Source organism: Rosa chinensis, chromosome 3 (assembly GCF_002994745.2).
Source record: "Rosa chinensis cultivar Old Blush chromosome 3, RchiOBHm-V2, whole genome shotgun sequence".
Classification (NCBI taxonomy): Eukaryota; Viridiplantae; Streptophyta; class Magnoliopsida; order Rosales; family Rosaceae; genus Rosa; species Rosa chinensis.
In genome coordinates, this window is record NC_037090.1 from 35,106,814 (window position 1) to 35,123,118 (window position 16,305).

General features: G+C 38.0%; 1 long non-coding RNA gene across 1 annotated transcript; it reads left to right on the top strand.

The window, feature by feature from the left end:
- The first annotated feature begins 992 nt into the window (after positions 1-992).
- On the top strand, positions 993-2,406 carry LOC121052386. Its single transcript, XR_005808906.1, has 3 exons — positions 993-1,124; positions 1,347-1,503; positions 1,573-2,406. It is a non-coding gene; the product is annotated as an uncharacterized LOC121052386 (long non-coding RNA).
- Positions 2,407-16,305: the final 13,899 nt, after the last annotated feature.

Here is a 16,305-nt window from a genome sequence, read left to right on the forward strand (position 1 = left end):
AAGAAGATAGCCCATATGAATTGAGGAGTCTTGGTAACTGCACAGGTATGTCAAATATGGGGTGTGACTTTGTTCGGTTGTGTTTTGGGGAGGGGGTTACTTTTATCGAGCCCCATTGTGGTAGGTGTCTTTATAATGTTACCACATTGTGAATAAAGTTATCGATTCTCCTCACAAAAAAAAAGAAGAAGAAGAAGTATAAGGCTAAGCCTCCAACTCTTCTTCTCCATATCCACAGAGAGAGAGAGAGAGAGAGAGAGAGAGAGAGAGAGGAGAGAGAGAGAGAGAGAGGAGAGAGAGAGAGAGAGAGAGAGAGAGAGAGAGAGAGAGAGAGAGAGAGAGAGAGAGAGAGAGAGAGAGAGAGAGAGAGAGGAGAGAGAGAGAGAGGAGAGAGAGAGAGAGAGAGAGATCTGTATTGGCCTATTGTCGAAAGGTGGCCAAACAGTTGATCTTCGACCGGTTAGGTTTGGCCTGAAAACTAGTTTGTAGCTTTTTGGTTCTCCAATAGTAGCTATTTAGTTTGTCGAGAATAGTTTTTCGGAAGATGCCAATAGCTTTTCAAAAACTTATCATGAGCGACAATAGCTCTATTGGGGAATGACAGTAACTAGCTTTTCAGTTCATCTGAAACTTTTCGTTTTGGGATAATAGTTTTTCGAAAGATGGTAGTGACTAGCTTTTTTGACGAATGACAATAACTTTTCTGAAGAATGACAATAGTTTTCTAGTTCATCGCAATAAATGTTTTGTTTGTTTGCAGTAACTATAAGCGACCTTATATGTCATTGGTCATTTGATTTAAGTTGTTTCTTCATTTCTCATAAAGTTTGGGGGTGAAATTTGCACACCCAAAATTACAAACCACACTACCCCCTTTTATTTTTTTAATAATATTTCATGTCACCTCTTTTGGCACTGCCTAAAACACCCTCAAAGTCAGATTTTTTTTTCTTTTTCTTTTTGGGTCTTTTCTTCTCTCTCTCTCTCTGTCTCTCTCTCTCTCTCTCTTTCTCTTCCAGACCACGACCAAAACTCTCACTTTTCTTTCTTTCTTCTCCAAGCAACTGCAGACTCTCTTCTCCATTGAAACTTTACCAATCTCACCCTTCGTTTTTCCAAATCAGGTCACAATCCCAACTTTTCTCTTTACTATCTTACTATATCTACTCTAATTTCATGTTTAATTTTTCTTTTCTATTCTGCAATTCCATCCTTGTTACTGTTCATTATCTTCTAGCTCATATCAAATTGCACAAGTTTCTTTATTTATGATTTGTGGATAATATGTTTGCTGATAAATTGAGAAATTTGGAGTCTTTATTGCTTTTCGATATCTTTTGAATTAGGTTACATTGAAAAAATTGGGTTGCTTTTATGCCCAACAGCTGCTGCGTACAACGGAAGAAGATGATGGGTTGCAAATTTTTATGTCTTCAGATGATATGGAAGAAGACTTACAAACAAATCACTCGTCTAGTATCACTGAAGTCCCTATTGTTAATGGTAAGCATAATGTGCTATCACTTTTATTTTGTTTAGAGCTAATTTTTTTTTTCTTTGATTTACTTGAAGGCCCCTTTGTGATTGATGTTCCTGATGAATTCCTCTCATTATCGATGAAATTTTTTGAAAATTGAGAAGACCTTGTTAGTGCTATTCGTAAGATTGGGTTGCTGCAAGGGTATATGTTATGGTAATCAAAAGATCTAAAAGCAATAGATATGTGGCTATTGGTTGTGATAGAGGTGGTTGTTATCAACCTACTCTACACTTGGGGAGAAGAAAAAGCATTCAGCTTCTCGTCAGATAGATTGCCCTTTCAAAATTTTGGGAACAAGGACTTCCACTGACATGGCTGGACATCCATATTGTCATCGGTTTACTAAAGAGGAAGCCTTACAAGTTGAACAAATGAGTAGGGCTTGCATAAAACCACGTCAAATTCTCTCTTCGCTTAGACAAAGCAATCCTGATCTTTTAGCTGTTTTCAGAAATATATATAGCAAGACAGCTCAGTTTAGGAGGGAGAGTCTAGGTGGGCGTTCAATTATTCAAGCATTATTAGATGAGCTTGGTGCTGCTGGTTTTTCTCATAATGTCAAATATGATCACTCTAGTCATTTGACTCATCTATTCTTTGCTCATCCCACTTCCATTGAGTTGACTAAAAGCTACTGTAATGTCTTTGTGATGGATTGTACTTATAAGACAAATAATTAAGTACAAGATGCCATTACTTGAGATCGTAGGAGTGTCGAGCTTCAACAGATCATTCTATTCGTGTTTTGTTTTCATGCAAAAAGAGGAACAACAAGATTATCATTGGGCTCTTGAAATGTTCAGTAAGTTGTTGGGAGATGGTAATCATCCATTGGCAATTGTAACTGATAGGGAGTTGGCATTAATGAAAACAATACAAGTTGTGTTTCTGATGACTACTAATCTTTTATGTGTATGGCATATTGAAAAAAATATTCTTGCACATTCACTACTACAAAAATCGAAACACACAACACTCATCACACAACAGAACTAAAATTTGCTGTTGTGTGTTAACACAAACTCTATCATACAACGGTACAAATATGTTTCTGTTGTGTGAATGTAAGAAAATTAAAAACTTTTTTCTTAGGAAGGTATTGCACAACTGAGTTAAGAAGTTTCCGTTGTGTGAATATGAGGCCTAGATGGAGGGAAATGAGCACATAATTCCCTCCCAGAAGGAGCTCAATTTGAATTATTCACACAACCGATTTTTTGATATCTGTTGTATAATGAATGTTGCATGAACCTTGAGAAGTCCTCTAGGTACACCTAGTGCAAGTTGCACAAATTTACACAACAGATTGTCATAGTTCTGTTGTCTGAGCAAGGAAGCAAATTGCATAGCGTGGCAAAATTAATTTAACTCAAATGAAACGAGTCACAGGCGGCAAATTTTCCCTCTCAGCCTGTTTGTAATCATATACTCATACAACGGTCCGTTAATTTTCTGTTGTTGGAGAAACTTGAAGTCTCCCACTAAAGTGCTAAACAACTTATGTAGTCTTTATTGAAATCAATACTCTCGATCAAGGTTCACTCCACCTTTCTTATGCCAGCTCTCGTTCGTCTTCTTCTTCTACTATCTTTCTTCCGTTCCTAATATCCCTCTTTGTGTCCCTCTTTCTCTCTCTCTCTCTCTCTCTCTCTCTCTCTCTCTCTCTCCAAATCTCCCCCAAATTTTCGATCTTTGGCCCTAAAGCTTCGACCTATCTTGAATCAACCATGGATCTGGCCCCGAAAGAACTTCAATTTCTCTAAATCCCATACATTCTCCTAGAATCGACCTCTCCCCCCAAACAGTCCCCCAAGACCTTCTACCTCATAACCCTAACCGCCAATCCTAGCCCATTCTCTCTGAAGGTAGTGTTCAGTTAGAGGTTTTTCCCTGGAGGTTTAGCAATGGCGTATTCGATATCATCAATCTGCAATCTATGGTTTCTCGACACACTCACTCTCTCTCTCTCTCTCTCTCTCTCTCTCTCTCTCGTGAAACCTTTCTCTCAGTCTTCCATCTGGTTCACTCCACTTTCTTCCCCGATATACCGACCCAAATCCCCACATCTCCTCCACCTGGGTTCACTCATGTTTTACTTTACCGATGGATTCTGATTCTCTCTCCACCACATCGCTCTATCCAATAGGGAATGAATCCCTTTTTTTTTTTTCCTTTCTATTGAAGCTGATTGAATTCCAGGTATCGATTAGCAATGGCGGTGAAGCATGGGCTCCACCGAAACAGAGCCGCCAGATCTCATTCCCTACTGCGGTATTTATATTCGTCTTGTTGTTTGGTTGATTTTCTTCATCGGCCATGGCCTCTACAGCTCTGGTTCGTCCTTGGCACCCTTTCAATTTATTTACTTTGAGAACAGTGTGTGTGTGTGTGTGTGTGTGTGTGTGTGTGTGTGTGTGTGTGCGTATAGTTAAATGATTCTGTGGAATTTAGGTTTGCAGATCTCAATTAGGTTTTGCTTTGGCTTTGCAGTTGGGGGAAAAATTACCTTACTTGCTTGCAATTGCTCTCTTCTTTGCTTTAGAGAAGTAGAAAGAGTGAAAATTGAACGTCCTCTTGTCAAGATTATCTGAAAATCAGAAAGAGTGTATATCTTTTTCTTGAACAGACATTCATCAAGTTAAAAGTATGTATCTTTGAGTTCAATTCACAAAGTCAACGTACTTCTTTAACCAAATTTGATCACTTTAGCTATTACACAGTTAGGCTACTTTAAGGGCATCTTCCAGTTTTACTTATCACTGCTATGGTGTGTTTAACTTGGACCTTTTTTCAAATATGTTTAAATGGTTTCGATCCTATTTTGTTCATGTAAACCAGAATGTGTGTCCAGCACGTCATTTGGAGTTAGGCCGAAGATCCAAATTGAGATTGTATACCATTTGCCTGCGTTGGTAGTGTATACACTTATTATGGAAATGCCCATCACAATATGGCTAATCTATATATAGTTAAGAACTGAGGCAGACTTGTTATCTCTGTCTACTTGTGTGGCAATGATGCATTGTTTCCATGATGCAGGAGATGAAATGACTCGAATTTTCTGGAAATCTATAAAAGATAAGGTAATTGTGATATTCATGGCATCAGGTGATTTCATCATTTCATGTTCTTAATGAATCTGCAACTTGTTTCCATGTTTCACAACTTATTTTGCCCTTTCTGGAACTGGATATCGAGTACTTTGATCTTGGCCTCCCTAATGGTGATGCCACCAATGATAGAGTCACAATTGAAAGTGCAGAAGCTACTCTTAAGTATGCCTTATCATTCTGCCTTCATGTTACCTTTGCTAGACTACAGTACTGTTGAAGAAAACTAATGTTCTCTATCTTCTTTTGATTTCTTTCTCTTTCTCTTTCTCTGATGTTGACTGATATAGTCTGCTTAAGAAATCACAAAATAAAGCTTCGATTTTGGTCTTGTTTCATTTAATACCTTATTCCTGTATGAACTATGTAGTTCTGGTTATCATAAATATTGAAGTAAGTTGGTATTGAATTGAATAAACTGCAATGTAAAATTGGTTAGACGGCATGCGTATGACATGTGCTAATACGTTAAGCATGACATTGTTGTCTATGTTCTGTTATACTTGACCAGAATGACAGGGCTCATGGGTTGCCAAGGCAGATATTGCCATAATTTTATATGACCATTTCATATTCGTTAAACCAATTTTTTTATCATGAAAAGATGTTGATCAATCGTCTTTGCATAATTTATTTTCTATGTTTCTTGTCTTTGTAGGTACAATGTAGCAATCAAGTGTGCAACTATAACTCCTGGTATGATCTTCAAGTTTGAGGAGGTCCTCTCTAGAACGGGCCTGTATACTTACATATATATCCTTCTCCATGGACAATCATTGGCTAACGTACTATTCTGACGATCTGAATCATTTTATTGGGATCTCAATAGATGAAACTCGTGTTAAGGAGTTCAACTTGAAACAGATGTGGAGGAGTCCAAATGGGACAATCCGGAACATTTTAAATGGTCAGTAGACTTTTCCCTAATATTAACAGACTTTGTTGTGTGTTTGATCAGTTCTAAGTAGCAAATGCATTTTCTGTCCTTTTCAGGTACTGTTTTTAGAGAACCTATTATCTGCAGAAATGTTCCCCGCCTTGTTCCACGTTTGCTATAGTCTTTTCCTTTGAGTTTTGATTTTGACACTTCTTGCAAAGGAGTTGAAATTTAGTGTTTGTGTGTGACGTGATTTGCAGTACCTGATGGGTCCAATGAGAAGCAAGAATATGAGGTTTTCAACTTTACTGGTGCTGGAGGGGTAGCTCTGTCAATGTATAACACTGATGAGGTTGAAACTTACTCTTTTTTTTTTTTTTTCCCTCCAATGTCTATTACAGGCATAAATGAGTTGCTAGATAATTCTAACAGCTATTGTTTATGTTTTAATCTGTCTGAGCAGTCTATCCGATCCTTTGCGGATGCATCTATGAATACTGCCTACCAGAAAAAGTGGCCACTTTATCTTAGCACTAAAAATACTATTCTCAAGAAATATGATGGAAGGTATGCCAGTGCAGTATTTCCTTTCTTCTTTTGTTATGTAATCTATTGTCCTATTTTTTACAACTGGAAAATAACCACTAAAGCCCCTCATGCACCTTAGCATAGGAGTGCAGAGTCCTACATATGCAAGACAAAACTAATTACCTATGTTACATTATGGGTCAGTAGGATGTTGCACTACACAACTTTTTTCTTGCTTATGTCATTTTCTTACACTCGGATTATAATGAAGATTCAAGGACATCTTCCAGGAAGTTTATGAAACTCATTGGAGATCCAGATTTGAAGCCTCATCGAAATATCGGAGATCCAGATTTGAAGCCTCATCGAAATATCCCTCCCCGACGGATATTCTGTTGGCCATGACAAGGAAGAAGAGTCCATCTTTAGTCTGCAACAGAAAATGTCAGGTTTGTCAAAGAAGGCCATTTTCCAACAGCATACTTTATTTGAGTTCTTAGCTGAGATCAATGAGGAAGAAAATATGATTGAAATTGACATATCCATGGGCTCAATCAAGTGCTCAAGGTTTGAGATTGAAGCTTGATTAAAGAGTTCAAGGTGCTTTATTGTTGCCCAAGTTCATAGGTAGTTACTGTTTGCTCTACTGATTTGTGCCTATCATTGATTGTTGTTTGGCAGGGTGATGCTGATGGGTATGATTTAGTTGTTGTTGATGCCATGCATAAAGCAACCTATGCAAGTAGAATTTGTCACTCGTGCCGACCTAATTGTGAAGCAAAGTAAGTTCTATTAAATTTGTTCTGTTAGTCATCGTACTGTCCTCGTCCCACTATGCATATAGGGAATTTTACAGAGCAGTACGAAGTTGTGATTTTGACTAGTAATTGTTACATCCCCATGATATATGGTGCTGCATCTAGTTAAAGGTTCTTTGTTGCTACTTATGTTTTACGGTTACCTTTTGGCTTGTACGTATTTAGAGCTTTCGTACTTTATGATGTTTAGATTATTTTATACTTTGGTGTAAGAACAACTTTCCATTTTAGAATATTTATTTTTTGAATATGCAGTTTTAGATTGCCATTTTAGTAAGTATTATAGTACTGTGGTTAAGAACGCCGGAAATACAAATTAGATTGATGTATGCTATCAAGATATGTGTTATTAGCAGTTCTTTATGTCTTATATATACACAAGTACCTATAGTAATCAATGGCATCCTAATCCTAGAATTTAGTCTGGCCAAACTTTGACTACTGGTTCTATAAACATTTACACTTTCGTTAATGCAGAGTTACTGCTGTAGATGATCGTTACCAGATTGGAATCTACACTGTACGTAAGATTCAATATGGTGAAGAGATCACATTGGACTACAACTCTATTAAGGAGGTCTGACTCTTTTGCCTATGGGTCTCATGTGTTACTCGATTGTAATTTACATGACTGTATTTGATAATTGAAGTCTATTTTTTTTGACAGAGTAAGGAAGAATATGAAGCATAAGATTGTTTGTGCGGCAGTCAAGTTTGCCGGGGAGGTTACCTGAATTTGATAGGCGAAGGATCATTCTTGGAGGATCGAACATATGCTGCACAAGATGGAAATTGGATTGCTCGTATTGCAACATTGCTTGTGGGTGAGGATCGAACACAGTCTTGTATAGCTTATGAAATTGGAAGGCTTCGTTCAATGAAATGTTTAAATGCTTATAAAATTGTATATAGTGAATCGATTGGAGTTTGTTTTTAGTATCTAAGTTACTTTTAGCATTAATATAAAATTATTGTTCATTGGTAATAATCTCTAGCATTGATTTTGTATGATTTCACCTAGTATTGATCTCATACAACACAATACAAAACAATGTATTGTATGATTGTAAATGAGTTTAAAATTAAGGCTTCTCCTACAACAGTAATTGGCTATTAGCCAATTTGATTACAATATTCACACCACAGCTAACCAAATATATTGGTTGTGTGAACTAACAACCAACAACAAAAGAAAACAAAGTTCTGTTGTGTGAGATTCATAACACACAACAGAAATGAAATCATCTCTGTTGTCTGTGTAATCAACAGACAAGGGAGATCATTTCACTTCAATTGTGTGTTATTAATCTCAGACAACAAAGAATGAGTAATATCTGTTGTGTGTTATATATCTCAGACAACAAAGAATGAGTTATATCTGTTGTGTGTTATGAATCTCAGACAACGGCAAATTCCTTCTTCTGTTGTCTGAATGTGTCGACACATCCCCGCGCATGTCATGGCAGGCACATGCCTGCGCAGAATTCACACAACGGAAACATGTATTCTGTTGAGCAAAGTATTGTCACACAACGGTGGAATCACCGTTGTGTGATTTTTCAATCACACAACACTCGTTTAGACCACAGTGAGGCTGGTCATCACACAACACAAAATGTCTGTCGTCTGATTAACTTATTGTAGTAGTGATTGTAAGGGTCAGTTTAAGGAAGATGCAGATTAGGTTGGTTTTATGTCTTCTTGGAGTATCCTTGTAAAGTCTTAGGACGTGTCAACGTTTAATGAAGCTTGGAACCGTTTTCAAATTGAGTACAAAGACTATGCTTCCGTTCTGACTTACATTGGCAATACTTGGCTTCCATGGAAAGAGAGGTTTGTATTTGCATGTACGGGACAGACTTCACACTTCGGTAATAATATTACTTCTAGAGCAGAAGGTGCACATGGAACCTTAAAGAAATATCTTCAAGTTTCTACTAGTGGTCTCCGTGAAGTGAAGGAAAATATTTGTCTTGCTATTCAAAATCAGTTTCAAGAAATTCGAACTCAACTTGCAACTGAAAAGTTTCGTGTTCCTCAAAAGCTTTGCATCCCTTTCTTTAAAGTGGTGATTAATAAGGTATCTTTCTATGCTTTGTTTGAGTCACAAAAGCAATATTTTTTGGCAAATACCAAAGACTATTCATCTCAATGCAAGGGCCAGTTTTCCAAAACCATGGGTCTTCCATATGTGCACATGATCAAGGAGATGAATATTGAAGTGCTGCCTATGAATCAGATTCACAAGCGATGGAGGATTGACACAAGATCATTTACTAATGATCATCATTCAAGCTTGGATCATGAAGATCCATTCAGTAGGCTTTTATCTGAGGTTGAAGAGAAGTATGGAAAAGACCGCTTATGCAAAAAGAAAATACCATAAGGCAGCTTTCTCAGATTCTTGGTGCCTCTTGTCCTTTAATTTTTGAACCTACTCTTCAACCTCATAAAAGTTGTCCGGTAGGATCAAATACAAGAAAGGAAACTAGCTCTACAAAGCGGGAACCTTCATATTTTGAGATAGTGGAGAAGGCACCTAAAAAATGTAGTGGCTGCGGTAATATTGGCCATTATCGTGACAAGTATCCATCAATTAATAAGTCTACCGCTCTAGGAACACAATGAGATAAAGCTTCCAGCTACTTTTGGGTTAGTCAGAATTTTTTGTTTATTTTCTTTCTTTCTTTTGGTTGATGCATTCTGATTTTTTTGTTATGCATTCTGAGGAATTCTGAATTGGTTGCTAACTTGCTGTTTTTTGTTATGCATTCTGAGGTTAGGCAAACTGAATTATGTGAGTCACTTTGTTTGCTAGATTAGCTCCTCATTCTTGAGTGGTGTCAGTAACCCCCAAATCGGTAAAGCTAACATACAACATTAAAAAAGTTTTTTACCAGCAGATAAATTAGAAAAATGGACTCATCCTAACATATATGCTTCTAAAGACTTCTACTCGACCCCTCTAAGAACCGGTTCTGCATCCTAGCCATTTTTCATGGTAACCATTTTTGTGTCAATCCTTAACAGCACAGGAAACTTCTAATATCAATTGTGCTAATGGACTTTGGAGAAGAGGTGGGAATTAGGTAGATCAAACCTTGGTAGACAAAACTACAGTATCAATAAGTAATGAATGAGTCAACTATACCTTGTGTTATTTAAAAGAGAAGAGCACAAATGAATAATACTAAATCTGCAAAAGAACAATTTGTGCCTATGGAGGAGTGGAGATGGAAGAGAAGTAATGCAGCAGTAAGAGTTTTTGATCAGTTAAGAATTTTTATAAGATATTATCACCGAATACCAAAATTTTTCTCCAATCTGTAGCATGTGGTGCTTACTAGATAAGTTGGGTACTGAGGTTATATGCTTGACTCCTATTTTAGTGTTATTGGTCCTATTTTACTGACAAAAAATAAACTATGTACTTAACATTGATCATCTTGTGATGTAGTAATTGGTGGTATGTATTGATTGGATTGTTGTCTCAATTAAGCTTTCTTTGTTTGCATTTTGCTTCTTTGTGCAGAGAGCAAGAAATTTACTAGGGGACTTGCTCTGGAAGCTTTTTGTGCAGCATGGCTTGGACTACGTTCTTTTTGTATCTCTCACAGCATAGAAGAGTTTTGTAGATAACGTATTACTAGGGGATTTGAGCTATGTAATTGGTAGAAAAAGTTTAGGATTTGAGCTCCCTTTGAGCTATGTATCTTTTAAAGTCATCAATGGATGTTGCTTTAGCAATGCAACTTTGCCTACATTTATCATTTGATTGAAGACAAGCACACACATTAATAGTAACATAGGTTACATGGAACATGACCAATTGAATATCTGGAAAGACAAAGGGTTGAGATTGATAAAGCTTCAATGGAGAAGAGAGTCTGCAGTTGTTTGGAGAAGAAAGAAAGAAAACTGAGAATTTTGGTCGTGGTCTGGAAGAGAGATGGGGGGGGGGGGGGGGGGGGGGGAGAGAGAGAGAGAGAGAGAGCGAAAGAGAGAATCTTGTTGTAAAACAATAGTGGAAGAATTTGAGAGAGAGAGAGAGAGTTTAGACGCAGAGAATGGAATGTGTGTATTCATCTCACCATGAGGAGGTTTATATAGGAGTATATGGTGTATACAAAAAGGTAACGTTTAATAGCAACATCAATTACTCCTACACACAATTCTATCAATCACTAATCTATAGTGAAAAGCATACATCACTTTATATCTATTTACATGATTTAGCCATAACTATTTACAACACTCCCCTTGGATATTTCATGTCAATAGTGTTGCCAAGGCTGGGCACTTCTAAGTTGCCTAGTCAAAAACCTTGCCAAGTAATAAAAACCCTATGGGAAAAAACAACTTTGGTCAAAGGAGAAAAAGAGCGCAACTCGCTTGAGTGTGGAGTAGCAGTATCACAGCTTTAGAGATAGGTGAAGTCTTCTTATCAACACCACAAGTAGGTACTAGGTAGTATGTCTATGAGAGGGATGCATTAGAGTTGCTACGTACACCAAAACCTTGCCTGGTAAACCTAGTGGGAGAAACCCGTGGTTGAAGGGAAAAGATGAGCAAATGCATATATATGTCGAATCAAAGCATCTTCGGGATGTAGTAAGTGGGGTGACCATGCCAAAGATGTGCCTCGTCAAAACCTTGTTAGGTAACCAAACCCAGTAGGGCAAAATAACCCTAGACGAAGGACAAAAATAGTACACGATGGTCAAGTGGGTATGCTTCAGGATACTCCCCCTGAAAATTACATTTTAGGTAATTCAGATAGTTTACGTAGACTAATACCTTGGACATGCTTCTGGAATGTAGACTTTGGTACTGACTTGGTAAAGAGGCCTGCACGATTGTCTTTAGATTGAGTCTGCTTAACTTCAATCTTCTGATGCTTCTTGTTGCTGATTGAAGAAGAACTTCGGTGCAATATGTTTGGTGTTGTCTCCTTTGATGAAACTCATCTTTATCTGCTCGATGTAAGCAGCATTATCCTCGTAGATAATGGTCGGTTCATCAATGGTGGAATGCAGTCCACATGTGCTTCAAACATGCTTTTGTGATGCCTCTCAACCATATACATTCACCTACTGCTTCGTGAAGGGCTAGAATCTCAGCATGATTCAAAGAGGTAGCAATAAGGGTATGTTTCGTAGACCTCCAAGAAATTGCAGTATTCCCAATGGTAAGGACATAACCAGTTTGGGAACACACCTTGTGCGGGTTTGATAGATAGTATATATCAGCATATCTAACAAGGCGAGAATCATTCCGAGGATCAAGGGGGTTTGATCCATTCCTTAATGCGTAGGGATAGAATAAGCCCATTTCAGTCGTACCTCGAAGGTAGCGAAAAATGTCTTTTATGTCATTCTAATGGCGGCGTGTTGGCGCAGAGCTATATCTAGCTAATAAGTTCACATCGAATGAGATGTCTTGTCTAGGGCATTGAGCCAAGTACAATAATGCGCCCACTACACTTAGATACGGTTCTCTCTAGACTTCGGACGACCATGCGTGTGCTTGCTTTTATCCTTATTAAAGCATTTTAACATCTTCTGGATATAATTTGGTTGATGGACTAAAATTTCATCTATACTATGCTCGGGCTCCAGGTCCACACAATAATTTGTTCTCTTAAGGCCTTTCATCTCAAATTTCGACTTCAGGTGCTTTGCGGTTTCCTTGATCTCTTCAAGAGTATCAATCAAATTTATGTCATTGACATAGACCGCCACAATTGCAAACCCAGAACTTGTTTCCTTAATAAACACGCATGGGCATAGTTTATTATTCACATATCCCATCCCGATCAAATATTCATTGAGACGGTTATACCACCTCTGTCTAGATTGTTTCAATCCATCAAGTGAAAGCTGAAAAACTAATGAAGAGCGTGTTCCATGGACTAGAACTTATTTGCATCGGGTATATTAAGTCCTTCAGGAACTTTTATGTATATCTCTGTATCATGATCCCCATAGAGATAAGCTGTGACCACATTCATAAGCTGCATATTCAGTTTTTCGGAAACTACCAAACTGATAAGGTAGTGGAACGTTATGACGTCCATTACTGGAGAATATGCCTCCTCGTAATCAATCATAGGGTGTTGGGAAAATCCTTGCGCCACTAGACGAGCCTTGTGTGTTACAATCTCGTTTTTCTCATTACGCTTCCTTACAAATGCCCATTTAAATCCTACAGATTTAACATGGGGAGGTGTAGGAACAACATGTCCAAACACCTTTCTCTTGTCAAGGAATCTAATTTCACCTGGATTGTTTATTTCTTTTTTTGGCCAGTCGTCTCTTCGTTGATATTGATCAACAAAGCAAGGTTCGAGATCATCGCTTGTTATAGTTTCGGTGGCCACCGTAAATACAAACATATCATCGATGATAATCTCATTCCGATTCCAAATCTCACTAAATTTATCGAGATTTCTCTATTCTTGGGAGTGGGTTCCGAAGTTGGAGCGTCCCAGAACATCGTATCTTCTAGGACGGACCCATAATCCGGATTTATCTCATGAGATGGATCAGTTTAAGATTGAGATGTTAAGAGGATTCGTTTGTGCCAAGTTTACCCTCTTCTGGGGATAAGAATCCTTCGAACCTAATGGTCTACCTCGCTTCTGAGCAGGGACATATGACTGGTTAGCCGCCATGGTCGTACCTCGTCCATCTGGGACAACATGTCCTACGGGGACATCTATCCTTGCAGACATATTTGCAGCAGGTATATGTGATCTCGTCACTTTAGCTAGATCAGAGAAAGTGTCTGGCATATTGTATTTTATACTCTACAGATCTAGAATTGTCCGCACTTCGCTTTTTTCGTGCTGTTCGGGGATCAAGATGAGACATAGTGGGGACATTTCATGTTAATTCATGTCGTTCATCAGGAACAGTGACGTTCTTATCTCCCCCTAACGGCTGGAAGACTGTCTCATCAAAGTGACAATCCACAAATCTAGCAGTAAAGAGATCGCCTGTCAAGGGCTCTAAATAGCACATAATGGATGAGACTCATAATCGACATGTATGCCCATCCTATGTTGAGGACCTAATTTTGTATGTTGTGACGACACAATTGGCACGAGGACTGCATACCCAAATGTGCGTAAGTGTGAAACATCAGGTTCGTACCCAGTCACTAGCTGTAACACGAAGTAAGGTTGGTAGCAGTGGGCCTCAACGGGACCAACATAACTACATGCAAGATTGTATAGCCCCATGCAGAAATTAGAAGCTTGGTGCACATTATCAAGATTTTATTTGTGAGACCATCTTGGGTGTGAACATATATGTTCAGCATCAATCCCAAGGGATATGCAATAATCATCGAAAGACTTCGATGTAAACTCTCAGGCATTATCAAGTCTTATGGACTTTATGGGTAATCCGAGTGGTGAGCCCTTAATTTCATGATCTGGGCTAGAGTTTAGCAAAAGCAGCATTTTCTTATGGACAGTAGTGTAACATGTGATCACTTTGTCGATACATCAACCAAAACCATTAATATTTAACTGGTCCACATGGTGGTTGAATATGTCCATAAATTTCCCTTGCATTATGTGCAGAAAAATGGTGGTGTATGTACTAGTCTTTGCATATGATGGTCTAGTATTAAATATTCTTAACCAGTATGGCATAGTGTGTCATTATATACAAGACCCTTATTTAGAAGGGGATGCACCTCTGATGAGTTGAGGATACGGTGCATCATACTTTTGACCTGGGTGTCTCAAATGGTCATGCCATAGCAAGTAGTTGCTCGAATTGGTTAGCTTCTAGCTAACATATTTCAATTTCTCCAATGTGCGCTTTTGGCCGCACACTCGGAGGTTATGCAAAGATATTCCACTCATTTTTCTCAGTGGTTTCAACGTGATAACCATTGATTTTAATATCCTTAATACTCAATATGTTCTTCTGGAACGTGGAGATTATAAGGCCTCATTAATGGTAAGTTCAGTACCATTGGACAACATAAAGTGGGCTTTGCCATAGCCCTTTATCAGGTTGGATTGGCCTAATACGGTTGTCACTGAGGTATGAATAGGCAATAAGTTTGAAATATATCTCCGATCTGGGAGTATGGTGCGCGTAATAGCACTTTAAGCCAAACAACAAATTTTCCCACATAATATGCCTATTCATTTATTTAATTTAATGGATCACATGTATAAATAAGTTTATTGAATTAAATATATTCGAACAGAACCACATTTCCATAATCCAAAATAACTGAAAACATAGATCACCAAAATCTGAAGATGTTTCATTCATTAAGATGAAATAGATATGGCACAAGGGGCCAATTATACCCATGTCTTCGAGTTCTAATCCTCGGTATGTTCAGTAACTGCACGAAAAATCCATGATCTCTAGTGTGGAGTCGATAGAAAATGACCCTTCAATAAAGTTGGTATTTCGAGTTTCGCGACCGGCGTAATACTCATCTACTGCTTCAGCTATCGCACAGCAGGTGCGGGACCAGCAGTCAATTCCCCCATATCGATAACAAAGATCATGCTAATTTTGGTAGCGGCGGCCGAACCAGTGTTCCTTTCCACTTTGTCTTGTTGGGCAGGGGCACTATAACATGGGGCCATGTTTTGGGCCAGTTATATGGGCCATTTATGGGTCCACCTCTCTTTCCCTATCTCAAAAGATCAGACTTTTTGTCCATTCCACGACCACAATTTCTCCTTTCGCTATTAGGTTTGCGATGAGCAACATCATTTGCTTCAAGCAAAAGTGGTGCTCGGGTACCGATGGGCTTGGCTTGATCATTCCTCAACAGGAGGTTGTTGTTCATTTTAGTGAGCAACAAGATAGTGATCAATTCTGAGAATTAGTAAAGTGCCTCTCCTTGTATTGTTTTGGAAAATGGGCTTCTTCAATATCTTGCTAATCATGTGTTGCTTCAGGAAAGAAAACATGCCAACTTTAGATAATTTCTTCCAGAAACTTTCGAATGCTAAAATTTGATATTAAAGAACAAATAATCAGGGTAAGTGCTTTTTGGAAAAATCCATGAGCAACAAATGGGAACTTTGAGTTCTTACAACATGATATGACAGATTAGATTAAACATGTAAAATCTACTGGTTTTATCATGTGTGGTGAATTTATGAAGGAAACTTTAAGTTTCTTAAATGGCATTATCGAAACTACAAGTTCGATTTATGTATGAACTATCGGTTCATCAGATACCTGCATTTTCTACACATATATTCTAATGCAAAAATTTTGACAAGTAACAAAATGATATTTAATATAGCAAATAATATCTCAAAAATTGCATATGCCATAATGACAACGTAGTTAGAGTGCCTTATTGACTGGGTTCAAACCCCAGTGTAATTAAATCATTTTTCCTTTTATTTGATTCTGCTGGATCAAAGAAAGAGTGGGCTTG